Here is a 12,706-nt window from a genome sequence, read left to right on the forward strand (position 1 = left end):
TTCTCAGTATGCAGAATAGTATTTGTAGGATTGGTAAAGAAGGATTAAATAGAATAATAAAAAAACAGAAAATATTGGAACACTCCGTAGGAAAGGCACCATTTGTGGAAAGAAATCAGTTAACATTTCAGGTCCCAGAACTTTTGTCAAAATTCACAACCTCACCACCAAAAATTATGCACGTTATTTGATTTCAGAAATGTCTAGTGAGGAGGGTCTGCACACCTGGTCATGGACCATAAATTACTTTGGGCCAAAGTCAGCTACTGTCAAATAATAGCTGTGCAACTCCAGTGTTGATCATTTTGTTCTCACATCCAGATTTCTCCATTGTATCCTTCACATATAAGCCAAATGCCATTGTTGCACAGGATATTGTTCAGGAGACACCTGATGGCCAAAACTGAGGAAATAATACACAGCCTAAAGGACAGGATGAGGTGAATCATCTGAATCAATGCCGCTAGAGTAACAAAACACTTTGCAATGAATGAAATCACCTTTAAGGAATCTTGTATATCAGTAGTTCACAAACATTTTTGGGTTACCACCCCATTAGCTCCCAGACCACATCCCCAGTGCCCCCCCACTCCCTTTCTAGCCATTACATAAAATCATAAATAATTTTTATTTGCAATGCACAGTGAAAGTTAATAGGAACTGAAAAGTCAAAGTGGTGACAAATAATTGCAAAAAATATTCAAATCTATTTAAAGCTACTAATAAAATTATTTCTTTCATTACAGTAAAAGCAACTTTCATCAACTATTTTAGAATGTACATTAGTAGTCCAACTATTCGCTACTTCATTCCTTTTTCACCTTTCAATGAGATGGATGAGCTTGGAGCAGTGATATCAGCTTCTCGACATCAGTCTGAATGTTACTTAGCTATCTCAGACCCCTATATTCAGTAATTTGCAGTCTGTTTCATTGCTTCGAAAGGAGTTGGGTGACTGCACTGGAACTGCACTCCATTAAATAATGATGATGGAAAGAACATCTTAACCTTTTTCCACAGTGCAGGGCAGCGATCAGAGATTTTTTTCTGCAACGAGTAGTCTTTATATGATTTTTTTGAACCTTGGTTTCAGCTCAAAGTCATTTTGTAGCAAAATCAGTTCTTCCATCCTTCTTGTTAATTCCTCAGTACAGGAATGGATTTATTACCTAAACTAGGATTTGAATTGAGAGAAAATAATAAAATCTCTCTGACATGTCTTTCTGCAGCTTTACCCAGGTGGGCACAACATACTTGAAAATCATCAACTGTTATTCTTTCTTTCTTTTCCAATTCAGAGAAGCTTGGAAATTGGAAAAGGGAGTGACAGCCAATGTTGAACTTAAATAAGGTGAACTTGGACAGAAATGTGGAGATGACTGTTTTTACTTTGATAAGATTTACATCTATTCCTTGCAATTGAAGATTGACTTCATCAAACTTTGTGAATAATTCTGACAGATAAGCAATGTCATCCTTAATATTCTTGAGTTGATTACTGAATGAAGCATGCAAGTCTTTAAAGAATTTTATCATAAAAGTGTTTCAGGCAGTTTCCTTTTGAGAGCCATCTGTCTTCTATGTGCAACAGCAAGTGTTCACACCGTTCAGCATTCTCAATACAAATCTCTCGAAGTAATCAAGAACTTGAAGCATGGAACTTGATTTTATTTACCATTGTCATAACAGTATTCAATGATTTGTGCACTTGATCTCTTGGGCTTTTTACAACAAGATGGTCTCTGTGAATTACAAAGTAAGTGGTAAATATGTTAAGTACAGCTTTTTTCAAGAAAGTCATAGCCCCACGGTGGTGTCCTGTCATTGATGATGCCCCATCTGTCACACAAGAATGTCCTTCTCTTTGAAAAATTGCTCCACAACCTGAAATATTGACTCCCCCTTCATATCTGTTTCTAGTCACCTTGCAAATAACAACTCTTGAACCATGCTTTAATCTTCTCTGACACAAGCATAACCAAGAAGCAAAAATGTGTTGCCTGGTGAAAATGACTCATTCAACTCTAGAGCAAATTCTGTTGTCTGAAGTATGTTGCACAGTGTTCATAACCATTCTCAAATACTTCATCTACTGATTTTTGATCAGAGTTGTCACTGAGCAGAATGGCTTTAATTATATGGTCTGGTGACTCATGCAAAACCACACTCAACCTCTTCTACTACTGGCAGAATCAGTTCTTTTGCAATTGTATGGGGTTTTCCAGATTTAGCAATGAGCGATGAAATGTGTGAACCATGCAGACCTTCACTGTTTTGTTGTGAAGTCGTGGTAAACATGTTTTGAACTGTTTTCCATTTCTGACAGTTTTCACAAAATGACTGAAAATAAGCCAAGTTCTTGTTTGCTTTATCAGAGTGTATTCTCTTCAGATGTTAAAAGAGCCTGGATGTTTCATTGCCTCATTTGTTCCCCATCATCTAGTCTCTGTGATTCTTAGGCCTGGCACAGACCTATACTGTCCCTCTCCTTATCAGAAAGTCTTGAGTGTGTGAGGTCTATACAGTAGCATACAGCACCTGGGCCTCAATGTATGCCATTGAGTTTGTTCACAGCTGTCCCACCAATAAAACCATTGGCTGACACTAAGAATCTAATAGGTTCTGACTAATTTCGCAAGATGTGTATTATTTAACAAAACCCCTGCAATACAATTATCTACCAAATTTCTTGGCACACTTTTACTGGTACATCACAGCAGTACAGAGAAAAAATCAAAGCAAACTAGAGAAAGCTGTGCACTTACTTGGTACTGGGAGCTCTTGAGCTGAGAGCTTAGAAATACTGAACATATTTGCTGGTTTTAAACTGCTCAAATGGCACTGAGATTTGGTTACAGCCAAAACTTTCCTTGCAGTATTAACAGTAATCTAGATTTACCATGGAGATTTGTGTCTGATGACAGGAAACGGAAGAGTTTAGGTACTAATATAGGCTTAGAATTGTTTTGGCTTCCTCTGACAGGATTAGTATTTTTAAATTTTTATTTTTACATTTTCTGACTCTTCTGAAGACCTTTACTGCTGTGCAAGGCGCTATTCCAGCATTTTTTGTTAAATGCCCTCAGCATGGAAAAGATTCCAAGTCACTTTGCAGAGACAAGGCAGGAGCAGCATTTTAAATAGGAGAAAATTCACTGCCTTATTAGTTTCAAGGCAGTATGTTATTGTTTTGCTCAGCAAAGGTGAATTTACCACTGCTTCTTTTCATATGCCTTCAGTTTAATGCCAGCGTAAATTTTGATGCGGATGTTAATCATCCAATTTCTGAGAAGATGATGTCAATTTGAAAAGTGATAACCACAGTTCAATTATTAATAAGGTACACAGAGCTCTTTATTTTTCATATTATATATTTATTATTTCATATTTACTTATGACAAAGAAGAGGATCATTCACTCCATCAAGTCAATACAGCTCCCAGAACATCCCCATCAGTCTCATTTCCCACTTATTTCTTTGTAACTTATTAAGTTCCCATGTACTCCCTGTAGATGAACAGTGGAGAGTTTCTTGACTGGTTACATCACGGCCTGGTGTGGAAACACCAATGCCCAAGATAGGGAAAGCCTACAAAATGTGGTGGATACAGCCCAGCTCATCACAGGAGAAGCCCTGTCCACCACAGAGCACATCAACAAAGAGCATTGCCACAAGAAAACAACATCCAACATCAGGGTGATGCTCTCTTCTTACTTCTACCATCAGGAAAAGGTCCCATTCCACCAGGTTCAGGAACAGTTATTACCCTTTGACCATCAGGCTCCCGAACGAGCACTAACACCTTCACTCACCAGAACTGATCACTGAACACAACCTATGGACTCTCTTTCAGGAACTCTACAACTCACGTTCTCAGTATTATTTACTTAATATATTATCATTACTTGTTTCTTTTTGTATTTGCAAGGTTTGACACGCTTTATAGTTTTTCGTTGTTTCTGCTGTATTGTCTTTGTTCTACTGTGAACGCCTGCAAGAAAATGAATCATAGTGTAGTAAGTATTTTGATAATAAATTTACTTTGAACTTTGAATTGTAGTCTCCTGCCTTTAACCTACACTAGGGATAATTATTTTCATTTTCATTTTTCAATCTTTTTTATTGATTTTCAAATAAAGAATATACAAATCGAAGAAGGAGTTTAACAAGTAGATAATATAAAAGACATATAAACAGCAATAGTAAAAACAGAAAGTATATAATGTCAAAATCAAATAGGTAATATATTATGCTGTTATATATACAATGGTCAAAAAGAAACTACAACTCCTCATAGCAATCATAAAAAAAGATTGGAAATTTTATTGATAAAGAAAAAAAAAACCACTATCTAAACTGAAACAAAAAAAAAGAGAAAGAAAAAAAAAGGAAAGAAAAAGAAAGATTGGGCAGTCCAATTGAGGATAAAATTTTTAAAAAGAGAGTGGAAAAAAACATATTCTTCCAGTCATCTCCGAACCTTCATGGATAATACTAGCCAATTAACCTATGGTGTGCCACAGTGCTGCTACAACCTTGTGCCTAATTTTCTGAATGGATTGCAAGTTACGGTACCTGAATCAAACATAGGGAGCACTGAAAACAGCCTCTGTTGAACAATAAATTGTAAATATAATTCTGGAAGACCAATTTTATTCTCAGGCAATTAGGGTCACCAGTCCAAATGAATCTGATGCCTTAGCATAGATGTTAATGATCATGCCTCGTGTATTCCAAGGTACTGACAAGTATTACAATGCGTGGTGTCAATACCTCTTTAAACGAATTGGAAACTTCAGCTGGAAAAACTTACTTTGGGTGTGGTGTAATTTAATTAACCCGGGTTCTTTAATTAACCAAGATCATACACGCAAACTCAAGAATTTGAAAAAGCATGGGGTTCCAGTCTGAAATAAAAACCAGTAGTCCTGGAAATAGTTAGCCCACTGAGCAGCATTTGTGGAGAAACAGATCTTTCATCGGAAGGTGAAGCATTATGTCTACTACTCCCTCCACAGCGCTGCCTGGCATGTTGACATTTTCCAGTATTTCTGGTTCTTTTTTCAGATTCTCATTAATTTCGCTGTTCTGCCTTTGCCTCTGCAGACTAGTTTGGCAAGTCCCTGTAGAAAATTGCCACAACCCAAATGGTCATGTGACACTTACTTAACAAGCTAATTAGCCTTTAACTCTCAATACCAAGTGCATTAGATCATATATTTGATATGTTCTACTATCAGGTATTTCTATCAAATGACAAGAACAAAGACCCATCCTGCACCCACTGCACAAGACCCATGCAGAAGAGGTAGAATAAAATGATCAGGCAGGGCTAACTGATGCACCATCAATAACTCACTCTGAGACGTAAGAAGCGAGATATCGGCTTTTATTGACTGGAAGAATGAACAACACTACATCCTGGAGAATGAGGCCGGGCTCAGGCCTCAATCGCCTTTATACAGGGGTCTGTGGGAGGAGCCACAGGAGCAGTCAGCAGGGGTCTGTGGGAGGAGCCACAGGAGCGGTCCAGACAGGTATATGTAGTTCACCACACTAACCAAGTTTTTAGGCCATTCAGAGTACATCTGATGCATAGAAACAAGGCCTGTGAAGTGTCAATTATATGCTTTCTAAGGTCACTCCTCATAACTAATTAGTGTCAGCAGTAGCTTAGTAGGTAGCACTCATGGTTGTCAATCAGAGAGTTGGTTTACATCCTGTACAAAAAAAATATAGGTTAGCCCTCTAGTCACTGGAGAAGCAACAGCAAGTTGCCTGAAGTTGCCATCCCAGTGTTTCAAATGCATAATTGCGATTGAGACAGTCATGGGGACATCCAAATATACCACCAGAAATTGTGGTAAAAGAGGGGAACTGAGGCAGTAGAAGTTCAGAGCTGAAAGCATTAATGCTGAAAGAAAGACTTGGAGAGCTGGCATGAGGACATGGAATGCACAAGACCTCAGACTTGGGATAAAGTTCAAGTTCAAATTTATTATCTGGCTGTACATATATACAACAAAACGAAACAACATTCCTCTGGACCGTGGCATCCAAAACCTATATCACACACAGCACATCAACCAAAATATTACCATAAGTAAGTTAAAAATATAATTCAAAATGCAGTAAACAGTCATCGTAGTAATGAGATCTCGGTGGTGGCAGGGTATTCATTAGTCTCACAGCCTGGGGGAAGAAACTGTTACCCAGTCTGGCAGCCCTAGTCCTGATGCTCCTGTGCCTCCTTCCTGATAGTAGTGGGTCTAAGAGATTGTGGGGGTCACAAATATGCGGAGAGGAGACCCCGGTGGTCCTCTTGGCAGTTTGGATTTTGAAAGGTTATTAGATTGAAAAATGTAACAGGGGAGAGAAAGGACAAGAACATGGTGCAGTTTGAACACATGGATACATATCTGAATACATATATTGGATGAAAGTTATACCTGGAGGTGCTGGTTTCTGAACAAGTTCAAGAATAGTAGTTGAGGATATACAAGGCCAGAGAACATTAGAGTAGGTGAACCAAACTGTAACACAAAAACAAAATTTGTGTTTACACAGTGCTTTTCACAAATCTTTTGCACATCCCAGGGTAACTTACAGTTAGGCACTTTTTACCATAGTGGCAATTGTAGGAACACAGCAACCTTCTTGCCCACAGTAAGCTTGCATAAATCACAATACAGTACTGACTGGATAATGTGTCTAAATACTGAATGAAAGGTCTTTCCCAAAAATGCCAAGAGCATTTTACTTAACATCAGAAAATGGACTCATTTTAATATATCACGATGCAGTGCTTTCTCTCTCTCTCCTGCTATCTCACCTTCTTCAGTGCACCAGAATATCTGCCTAGACCTTGAGCTCAAGTCATCATTGTGGGATTTGAATCCACCACCTCATGACTTGGAGACAGGAATGCTACCAACTAACAAAAAGCATTCCAGTTTCAATTGGAGCAGACCAGAGGCAAGAGTAGAAATGATTAATATTGAGGAGGAGCTCTTGCTGAAGGCCAGGGTTATAAAGTCAGAAGCTGAGCAGTCTTGGGAGGTCCTGAATTGCAACAGCTACTTGCCTTAAGTTTCTATCTCAAAGGGAAGAGGGAGAGTGCTGAGGTTGCAAACCAGTGAGGCTCAGCTTGAAACAGTTATCCAGTACAGGATGCCCGTTATCGTTTGATGTGTGACATTTGATTCAGAAGAAGCAGAGCCACCAATGTCTCAAATCAACACCTGTAAAACTGTTCAAACACCAACTACTTTAAACAAGGATTTCATTTACCTGATGTACAACCATGTGATTTCTTTAAGCGCTGGAGTATTTCCAGTTGAAAGAGGAATGCTGACACTATTGTAAAATGAAGACTCTGCAGTTTGGTGTGCACATTTTATTATTGTTCTTGAGTAACTTTTCGCCCAGGAATTTATTGCTTGATAACTGCTGTCAACCTTTGAGTTTGCAATATTTTTTTTTCTTTTTACAACTTCAGGTATCATCCTCTATGGATGACAGACATAGGTCAAGTGGAATTTTAATGCCAGTTCATATCTCAATCAGAAAGCAAAGGTCAAATGGTCAGCTTTTGGCATTAAAATGATAAACGTGTTCAATTATGTTGCTAGTTTGAGCAATCTCTCCTTTGTTTACTGGAGTTTATTGCTGGCACATTTATTCATTTATTTAGAGATAGAGCATGGAGTAGGTCCTTCCAACACTTCGAGCTGCACCATCCAGCATCCCCCAATTTAACCTTAGCCTAATCAGAGGACAATTTACAATGTCCGTTTAACTTGCTAGCCAATATGTCTTTGGACTATGGGAGGAAACCAGAGCACTCGGAGCAAACTCAAGCATTCCACAAGAAGGATGTACAGACTCCTTACAGATGATGTCGGAATTAAACTCCAAATTCCAACACCTCAAGTTGTAAAAGCATCACACTAACCACTATGCCACTGTGTACTTAATATGGATATTGCAATATACTCTCCACCCTGTACTTAATAAAATAGACTGCTTTAAAATGAATATTACTATCTGTAAGTTCCCAAAAGGCTACTGTACGTTGACTAAATTATCCATCATTCCTGCTGCACTAAAGTTTTATAGCAGCATTGTCAAATGCTGAAGGGGGAAATAAATTTACATTTTATTCTGTTTGTCTCTAACACACTGGTAATAGAATCCTCTTGGGAAAGACATGCAGAACCTTCCATAAAAAACAGTTGCACATCTTTGATTAAGACCACTGAATTATCGGTCCAGGAAAGTCATAGGGTCTACCTCAATAAATATGCTTAAGATGAAGTTCAATAGATTTTTGCATAGCAGGGCAACTAAGGGTTATGGGGAAAGACTGATGAGTCCATTGCCAGATCAGCCATGATCTTACTGAATGGTGTAACAAGCTCAGAGGGCCAGAGCACTGTTATGTGTCACAAAGAGGTGACTGCTCCCTGTTTTTACTTTCTTCTTTCCTGTTCTTACAACATTGCTGCAATTGTTCACCCTGGTATCCCAACATACATTTATCTAAAATACATATCAGATTAAATATAAGAGTGCTTGTAAATTCAGAAGCACGAGGCAATTACAGCTCGGGACTTCGCAGTTCATTTCCAATGTTCTCTGTAAGGAAGATTGTGTGTTCTTCCTCCGTGCGTGTGAGTTTCCTCTGGCTGCTCCGGGTTCCTCCCACAGTCCAAAGACGTACCGGTTAGTAGGTTATTGGAAATAGGGTTAAATCGGTGGGTTGCTGGTTGGCACAGTTCAGCAGGCTGCAATGTGCTGTTCCGCACTGTATCCTTAAATTTTAAAAAAATAGTGAGTAAAATTAAAACGATATCCTCCGCTGATGAAATTTAGTGTGAAGAGATAGTTGTATTGAGGACTTCAAAATGTCATTTACTTGGATTTTCAGAAGGTATTTGATAAGGTATCTGCTTAACAAGATAAAGTCCTATGCTGTTACAGGAAAGATACTGGCATAAATAGAGGAATGGCTGACAGGCAGAAGGCAGTGAGTGGGAATAAAAGGGACCTTTTCTGGTTGGCTGCCAGTGACTAGTGGTGTTCCACAGGGGTCAGTGTTGGGACTGCTACTTTTCACATTGTTTCTTGATGATTCGGATAATGGAATTGATGGCTTTGTGGCAAAGTTTGTGGATGGTATGAAGATAGGTGGAGGGGTAGGTTATGCTGAGGAAGCAACGCGATTACAGCAGGGCTTAGATAAATTGGAAAAATGGGCAAAAAAGTGGCAGATAGAATACAGTGTTGGGAAATGTATGATAATGTATTTTGGTAAAAGGAACAATAGTGTTGACTATTATCTAAATGGGGAGAAGGTTCAGAGGTGCTGACGATCTTGGGAGTCCTTGTGCAAGACTCCCAGAAGGTTAACTTACAGGTTGAGTCTGTGGTAAAGAAGGCAAATGGGATCCAGGGTGTATGGGGTTGAGTGGGATCCAGGATCAGCCATGATGGATGTGGAGCAGACTCGATGGGCTGAATGGTCTAATTCTGCTCCTATGCCTTATGATCTTATGGTCTTACCAGTGATAATTGGAATCAGAATCAAGTTTAATATCACCAGCAAATGTTGTGAAATTTGTTTTTCTGCATCACAACTTCATTGTAATACATAGTAATAAAATCTATAAATTATAATAAGTATATACTTAAAATAATTAAATGAATAGTGTAAAAGCAGAGGGGAAAATACTGAGGTGTTACTTACTGAAGTACCCATGGCCGTGACTGTGGATTACAGCTAAACAGGAATATTTAATTATTCCCACTGGAGCTGCGCACAACGTTGCCCCTTCTTGGTTCCATCTTTCTGATGCATCTCCGGAGGTATCGGTGCTGCAAGCTGGGCACGTTGTCTCATGGCAATACAATGCTGACCTCCAGTGAGCTGTTGGAAAACAGGATTTGTATCTTCCACAAGATGGCACCCTTGATCAAAAATTTACTTTTGGAAAATAAATATTCATACACAGTTCACCCGTCAATTATCCAGAGGGGATCACTTCCCTGAATTGAACAAAGCACAGAGACCATGGCAACAGCCTGTCCATAATGACCCTGGAGTCGGTAGCTATCTACGTACATTTACTACACCGTTAGCTACGGGACTCATCCTCCCGAAGATCATGTCCTCGACAGACCTCAGGCAGGTGCACTTTTGCCAGCTCTGCCTCCAGGTCCTGACCTCCTTGTATAATCTCCTAGTAAGCAACTGACATGCTTACTGACAGCGGTGTAGCGATGGCTGAAATTCCTGGAAGCACTTTGAAAGGCATGGGATATATACATCCCAAAGAGGAAGGAGTATTCTAAAGGAAAGATGACACAACTGTGCTAACAAGAGAAGTCAAAGCCAACATAAAAGCCAAAGAGAGAGCATATAATAGAGCAAAAAATAGTGGAAAATTAGACGATTGGGAAGCTTTCAAAAACCAACAGAAAGCAACTTTAAAAAGGTCATTAAGAAGGTAAAGATGGAATACAAAAGTACAAATGGAATACAATAATATTCAAGAGGATACCAAAAGTTTCTTCTGATACATAAAGTGTAAAAGAGAGGTGAGAATGGATATTGGACTACTGGAAAATTATGCTGGAGAGATAATAATGGGTGACAGCAAAATGACAGATGAACTGAAAAAGTATTTTGCATCAGTCTTCACCGTGGAAGACACTAGCTGTATGGTTCCAGGTGTCAGGGGTCATAAAGTGTGTGAAGTTACCATAACTAGAGAGAAGGTTCTTGGGAAACTGAAAGGTCTGAAGGTAGTTAAGTCACCTGGACCAGATGGTGTACACCCCGGAGTTCTGAAAGAGGTGGCCGAAGAGATCATGGAGGCATTACTAATGATCTTTCAAGAATCGTTTGATTCTGGCATGGTTCCAGAAGACTGGAAAATTGCAAATGTCTCTCCACTCTTCAAGAAGGGAGAGAGGCAGAAGAAAGGAAACTAGGTGAGTTAATCTGACCTCAGTGGTTGAGAAGATTACCAAGGATGAGGTCTCAGGATACTTGAAGGCACATTGCAAAACAATCCATAGTCATCATTGTTTCGTCAAGGGAAAATCTTACCTGACAAGTCTTTTGGAATTCTTTGAAGAAACAAGCAGGATAGACAAAGGAGAATGGGTTGTGTACTTAAATTTTCAGAAGGCCTTTGACAGGATGCCACACATGAGGCTGCTTAACAAGCTACAGGAAATACAGGAAAGATTATAGCATGGATAAAGCAGTGGCTGATTGGCAAGATGCAAAGAGTGGGAATAAAGGGAGCCTATTCTGGTTAGCTGCCGGTGACTAGTGGAGTTCTACAGGGGTCTGTGTTGGGACCAATTATTTTTACTTTGTATGTCAATGATTTGGATGATGGAATTCATGGCTTTGTTGCAAAGATTTGCAGATGAACTGAAGAGGGGCAGGTAGTTTTGAGGAAGTGGAGAGGCTGCAGAAGGACAGTTTAAGAGAATGGGCAAAGAAAGAGCAGACAGAATACAGTGTTGGGAAGTGTACAGTCATGCAGAGATGGAAAGATTAACTATTTTCTAAATGGAGAGAGAATATTTTTTTTAAAACTGGTGCAAAGGGACTTTGGAGCCCTCATGCTGGATTCCCTAAAGGTTAGTTTGCAGGTTGTGGCTGTGTTAAGGACAGAAAATGCAATGTTTGTATTCATTTCAAGAGGACTAGAATATAAAAGCAAGGATGAGACGTTACAAAGCACTCACTTGGAGTATTGTGAGCCATTTTGGTCCCCTTATCTTAGAAAGGAAGTGCTGAAACTGGAGAGGGTTCAAAGGAGGTTCACAAAAATGATTCCAGGATTAATCACCTTGTCATATGAAGAGTGTTTGGTGGCTGGGGCCTGTATTCACTAGAATTCAGAAGAATGAGGGGTGACCTCATTGAAACCTACTGAATGGTGAAAGGCCTTGATAGAGTGGATGTGGAGAGGATGTTTCTTATGGTGGGAAAGTCTAAGACCAGAGGACACAGTTTAGAAAAAAAACAGGGTCCTTTTAGAACAGAGGAATTTCTTTAGCCAGAAAATTGAACTGAATTGAATTGACTTTATTGCTCACATCCTTCATACACATGAGGAGTAAAAATCTTTACATTACGTTGCCATCTAAATGTGCAATGTGCAATGATAGTAATTTATAATAAATAGAACAGTCAATATAATATAGAGTACCTTCATGTCGGAGTGAGTTCATCAGTCTGATGGCCTGGTGGAAGAAGCTGTCCCGGAGCCTGTTGGTCCTGGCTTTTATGCTGCGGTACCGCTTCCCGGATGGTAGCAGTTGGAATAGATTGTGGTTGGGATGGCTTGGGTCCCCAGTGATCCTACAGGCCCTTTTTACACACCTGTCCTTATAAATGTCCTGAACCATGGGAAGTTCACAACTACAGATGCGCTGGGCTGTCCGCAGCAATTCTTTGTCACAACCAGCTGTGGAGGCCAAAGCTTTATGTATTGGGCCCAATATGATGGGCCCACCAGCGCCTTTACTTCCTGAGAAAGCTGAAGAAATTTGGCCTGTTCCCTAAAACCCTCACTAATTTTTATAGATGCACCGTAGAAAGCATTCTTCTAGGGTGCATCACAACCTGGTATGGAAGTTGTCCTGTCCAAGACTGGAAGAAGCTGCAGAAGATCATGAACA

This window comes from Hemitrygon akajei, chromosome 12 (genome assembly GCF_048418815.1).
Source record: "Hemitrygon akajei chromosome 12, sHemAka1.3, whole genome shotgun sequence".
NCBI lineage: Eukaryota > Metazoa > Chordata > Chondrichthyes > Myliobatiformes > Dasyatidae > Hemitrygon > Hemitrygon akajei.